The following is a 6094-nucleotide window of genomic DNA, read 5'->3' as shown; positions in this document are numbered from 1 at the left end:
CTGAAAGTGAAATACCTAGAAAGGTGAACTGAATCTTTGGGCCTCTAGAAATAATGCAAGCCTGAAACTGAAATACCTAGAAAGGTGAACTGAATCTTTGGGCCTCTAGAAATAATGCAAGCCTGAAATTGAAATACCTAGAAAGGTGAACTGAATCTTTGGGCCTCTAGATATAATGCAAGCCTGAAATTGAAATACCTAGAAAGGTGACCTGAATCTTTGGGCCTCTAGAAAGATTTATTACCTCCTCAAGCAGCATCAAACAATTCCATGCGTGCACCACAAATCTATACCAAGTTTGATCAGGATCTACTTTTCCAAATCAGAATTAGCGCTAGAGCAAGCAAGATCAATGATATGGCCGTGAGACAGAGAAGGAACGAACAAACTCACCCCTCTCGTGACCTCCCTGGTAGATGCGCAGCCGCTGCGCATGACAGAGGGAGAAAAACGACTGGTGAAGGGGGAGCGGGGCAACCTTCGAAGGCCGGAGGGAGAGGGCGGCCGGAGTAGGGCGGCGGAGGCCGGAAGGAGAGGGCGGCCGGAGGAGAGAGAGGGAGAGCGGCCCTATGGGGAACAGAGAGGAGTCGTGCAAGAGGGGGGAGCGATCTGGTGCGGGCAGGGGAGATTTTTTTAGTTCTCTTTTAGTGGGCCCGAGGATAACTAACCCAATTAGAACCTCTCCACCGGGCTAGTTTTTTTAGCTGGGTTAGAGCAAACTAGCTCAAACTAACCCCTCTTGTTTCGATAATTTGAGGCTATTTCAACGCAAACTAGCTCTAACTCAGGGATCCAAACAAAGAGGAGTGTTACTGTACATGCTACAGTGTGGACCGTAGCACATTTTTTTGTGTGGCCATATCACCACATTGTTTTCTACTGCTAGTTCACTGGGCTACCGTGGTTCGCACTGCTGGTTCACTGGGCTGCCGTGGTTCGCACTCCTCTGACCTGAGTAGTACTCCCTCCGTTCCTAAATATAAGTCTTCGTAGATATTTCACTGTGGACGACATACGGATGTATATAGATGCATTTTATGTGTAGATTCACTCATTTTTCTCCGTATGTGGTCCATAGTGAAATCTCTCCAAAGACTTATATTTAGGAACGGAGGGAGTAGTATAGTACTAGTATATACCGCATCATTCTTTGCTCCTTCTTACTACTCCGACATGTGGGAGAGCCAGCATCCGGGTCGACGTGTCGTGCACCAGATTAGAGCGCGGAACGGAAGGGGGGCATCACCCCGGTCGGAGCGCCAGTAATTCATGACTATAGTGAGTGGTCATATCACAAGTCTTTCCAGTAGTAACGCGCCGTCAAATCGCACAGCCCCACTCGCTCACCCTCCTCGCCTCTCTGTCAAACCGCCTACCCGAAAACTGCCGTGCATACTGCCTGGGAAAAGCCCTGCCCTCAACTTTTAACTACGCGAAAATTGTTCGAGCTTGTTCGTTCTATATAAATATAGTACTTACTGTATGTTTTATTCACCTGTGGGGTTGTTCAATGAATGGAGGGGCGGGGAGCGCAAGTGAACAATACTGTAGTACTACTAGTAGTAAGTAGGAGTCGTACAGTAGTCACCTTAAATAGAGAGTTTCTTTTCTTTAATGCCACGTACACAAATTGAAACGCTTGTTGTGGAGAGAAAAAAGATAATCACTCCACTATTATGGACGCAGGGGCCTGAGCGCTTGCTTTACTAGGGTTGCTCTCTTCATTCTCTCATCCTCTCCAGATATAAACAAGACAGCAGTAGCGACATTGTCTCTCTGCTCATCGCTGGTCACAGATCCGGCCGGATCCCTTCGGCCGGTGTGTGTAGAGGACTAAAAGGTGCATCGTTCATGCGGTCATCGCCGCCGAGGGAGGAAACCCACAGCTGCCGGAGGGGCCCGATCCTCTGCCCGTGCCGTTCTCTCCGACACAGCGCCGGCTCGGGAGGTCCTCCGACCCTTCTTCCTCCCTGCCGTATTGTCCGCAGATCCGACCTGCTGCCGCCGACATCCCGGCGACCCTCAGCTATAAGTTCTTCGAAAGCGGCCTTGCTCTACTGCCCCAGCTTCCCACGTGTCTGCATGTGCATCTTTTTCTACTCCCATCAGCTCTTCCAAAGCCACCTAAATTTTTAGTATTATTAGAGGTAAAGCTACTTAATGCATTCGAATCTAGGGCTTTGTTCAAACAACGAAGAAAGGGGGGAAGTTGTAGCATGAATCTAGGACTTGATTCAAAGAGGAAATAATATGGTGAAAGTAGTAGAGACCGGATACCCAACCGGTCTCTTGGTTGAAAAGGGAAATAATGGGAAAACGCAGTACAAACTGGATAAGGAACAGATCTATTATTGGTTGAAAAAGGGATAGAAAGTGGCGGCTGGTGGACAAGTCAACAGAGTATGTCCAGGATTAGATTTGCTGCCATCACATAGTAAAAGGTCTCCAGGATTAGATTTGCTGCCCTCACATAGTAAAAGGTCTCGGGATTAGATTTGCTGCCCTCACATAGTAAAAGGTCTCAGGATTAGATTTGCTGCCCTCACATAGTAAAAGGTCTCCAGGATTAGATTTGCTGCCCTCACATAGTAAAAGGTCTCCAGGATTAGATTTGCTGCCCTCACATAGTAAAACGTCTCCAGGATTAGATTTGCTGCCCTCACATAGTACAAGGTCTCCAGGATTAGGTTTGCTGCCCTCACGTAGCATGAACAAACTCGGCATCACCACTTTATGCCTCCTTGCAGGTACATTGTGCTGATGCGTCCACTGTCGCATGTCCTTATACCAACCTTTTGCTGTTGTTAATGTAAGGGCGCATGTAAAATGAAGCGATCACACTGTTACCTTAGGGACATGTCTAACCAGTGTTATTGTTAATCTAATGCCTCCAGTGATAAGATGCAATTAAACTGTGTTACAAATGGCACTCCTGCTATTTTCCCCAGTATGATAAGTAAGTTGCTCCTTTACGCTGCTGAGTGTCCTGGTGTCCCCACGGTCCCATGCCCTTAAACCAACTCTTTAGCTGATGTTGATTTACTGTGTCTGGTAAACAAGCAATGCCACCATTAAAGTAATCCCATATTTGAGGAATCTCATTGTTGATCTCAATGCTTCTGGTAAGATGAAGCATTGCTGACGTTTTAAAATTTCTACTGTCCTTGCGTGATTGCCATGAACATAATTAAGATGCTTCTTTTCATTTTGTATATGTTTCGTATATTCTTATTGACCAGCAACTGTTTACTTTCTATCTTTTTGTGCAGATAGGGATATCCATTTCACCTTGTTGCTATTGTGACCTTTTGGTGAACTGCACAAAACACTTTTTTTGGAATGAGTGTCATGTGCAGTTCGACTAAAATGTCACGTGGGCAACATCTCTCAATTTTGGTGGAACTGCACAAAATGGTGATTGGAGTTTCCAAAATCTCCGTCAAGTTCTGCTGGTAATCTCGTGCAACATTTTATTAGCCTTTGCAAGATGGAGCCGTCACTGTCACCACAATGGCACTTTATTTTAGTGGAACTGCACAAAAGGATAAGAAAATTATAGTTGCACCTTACATGAGCCGGACAGCCAACCTTAATGTTCCTCAATTTTAGTGCAACTACTAAAGAAGAACCTGCCAGCTCACAAGAGCAAGTACTTCTTGCTAGCTGAATGATGCAATCTTTGCTTCATTTCAGGTGAACTGCAGAAAAAGGCGCATGAATTGAATCATGAAACTCCAGGTAGACCTCATCCAAGTAGAGCTGGAGGTTGAGTTCAAGGAGGCCGCTATTAAAGTGAAATCATGCTCTCCTGTCTCCTTGTTTGTGATGTGCAAACAGGAATACTCAACTACAGATGTTGTGACATGGCTTTAATCCCGATATTAACATTATCAAAAGGCTCTAATGGGTTGGTTCTGAATCTTGCAAGCTGGGAATCAGTGAGATGTGTAGGCATCTTTGTTGTACTTATTATTTGAATCTTATTTGTTGGTTCTGAATCTTGCAAGTTGGGAATCAATGAGATGTGTAGGCATCTTTGTTGTACTTATTATTTGGATCTTATTTGTTGGTTCTGAATCTTGCAAGCTGGGAATCAATGAGATGTGTAGGCATCTTTGTTGTACTTATTATTTGGATCTTATTTGTTGGTTCTGAATCTTGCAACCTGGGAAACACGGCATGATGATGCAGAGGACAACAACCATAACAAACAGTTCAAACTTGGTAGTATTATCTTTGTGAAAGTGCGACAAATGTGCTGATTGTGTGCATCCTGAGAATAATAATTCTAATTGTTGTGCATGTTGATCCCATGGCACTGATAGAACGAGTGAATGCATTGCTTGTTTTAAGTATAAATTTCTATTAAAGCTAATTAAATTTAAGTAAAGTGACCGCTAACTCCTGTTATTACAGTACCAATACAGACCCGCTCGTGAACCGACGTGTGGCCGAGGGTGCATCTTCTACCGGGCGTGCAGCGGACGAGGGAGGGGTAGTAACTGTTGTTGCCTGTGCACACTCAGCTTACTGTTGAATCCAGTTCCCCAAGAGCTGAAAACGAACTGTTGCCGCCGCCTACACACTCGTTCACTCGAAGAGACTCCAATGGCGATCCGAGGGGTGAGCCTGCTGGATATGGACTTCAGCAAGGAGTTCCCCTTTGAGTTCGCCGTTCAGTCCTATGGCTGCTGTGACACCCAAGTTTTTAATTGGATTTTTCAAAAGATTTTTATTTGACTTGAGGGAGGTGATTTAACTTTTTCTTCAAAAGGACTCTCCCTTTCAAATATTTTTTTATGGCAAAAGTTTTATTTGGATTCACCCAAGATCTGTCCTTGGTCTTGGAGGTTCTTGCTTTTCATTTGGACTCAAGACAAAATGCTTTTCACATGGGAAAATGCCTCTGAAAATCTCTTTGAAATTTGCACTACGGCTTTTGGAATAATCATTTACCACTTTCAACATTTCCCTCTTGCCATGGCCTTAGTGCAAATACTCTCTCCTAACCCTCCCCTCATCTTTGGATCATGTTTGGCATCTAATCCAGCAAGTTGAACCTCCCCTATGTTTATTTTCCATTCAAATCTTATTCAAATAAATTTCTGTCTTCTATTCTATCCATTGGTGATTTACAAAGGAACTCTACTTTTTGTTTTGATTTTTGCCCCCAAACCAACTCTCCTCCCTAGTCCTTTGAACCCTCAACCAAGATCCATGAAGATCCACTGGTCTTCAGTTCAAATTTTTCAAACTACACTTGCTGCAAGTTTGGACCAGATTTGTCAAATTTGGTGAAATTCATTCGAAACCTTCTCCAAAAATTCCAAGTAAAATCAGGCAGCCTCTGGGTGCATTGAGTGGTCATCTCACCAAGTACCAGCTCCAGAAAAAAATTTCTCATAGCCATATCATTCTATCGAGCACCTGCAGTGCATGGTCTTTGTCAAGTTCAGAAAAATTCAGAGAACAGTTCAGTGGCTTACTGTCGTTTTCTTCAGAGATGGTTGTCGATCTCGCCAGTGCCACTGTGTCGCCTTGATCCTCGTCCCCTCCCCCTTGTTCCTGCACCGCACGACCGCCTGGCACCTTACGGGCGTCGGCGACGAGCTGCAGAAGGTGCGCCGCCCCGTGACCGACGCCAGCAGCGGCTTTGCGGCCGCCAGCGGGAGGCACGGCGCCGACGACGCCACCCAGCGCCGCCCAAGCCACTGGAGCTCGCCGCGTGGCCTTCCACTCCCCCGAACGCACTGCCGCTCTCATCGTGAACCGCAGGGCGTGGAGCACGCTCTCTGCCGCCGTCGAGCCCGTGCAGTCACCTCACCGTGGACCGACGCCATTACGCCAAGACCAACTCCGTTTAGCTGTGGAATGACACCAGTAACCTCCACTGATGTTGCCTGGCCACTCAAACCTCCTGCCAATCCACTGCATCGCCGTAATCGCTCGCCGGAGATTCTCCGTTCACGGCCACCCCGTCGATCCGCCTATAAATAGAGGCCCCGAGCTTCAACTCGAGCACCCACCATCCCTGCACTCCATCTAGAGCACGCCTAGCCACTGGAAGAGCCCCGAGGAGGTCTCCTTCCTCAAC

The sequence above is a fragment of the Triticum aestivum genome, chromosome 2D (assembly GCF_018294505.1).
Source record: "Triticum aestivum cultivar Chinese Spring chromosome 2D, IWGSC CS RefSeq v2.1, whole genome shotgun sequence".
NCBI lineage: Eukaryota > Viridiplantae > Streptophyta > Magnoliopsida > Poales > Poaceae > Triticum > Triticum aestivum.
Note: the sequence above shows the minus strand (reverse complement) of the source record.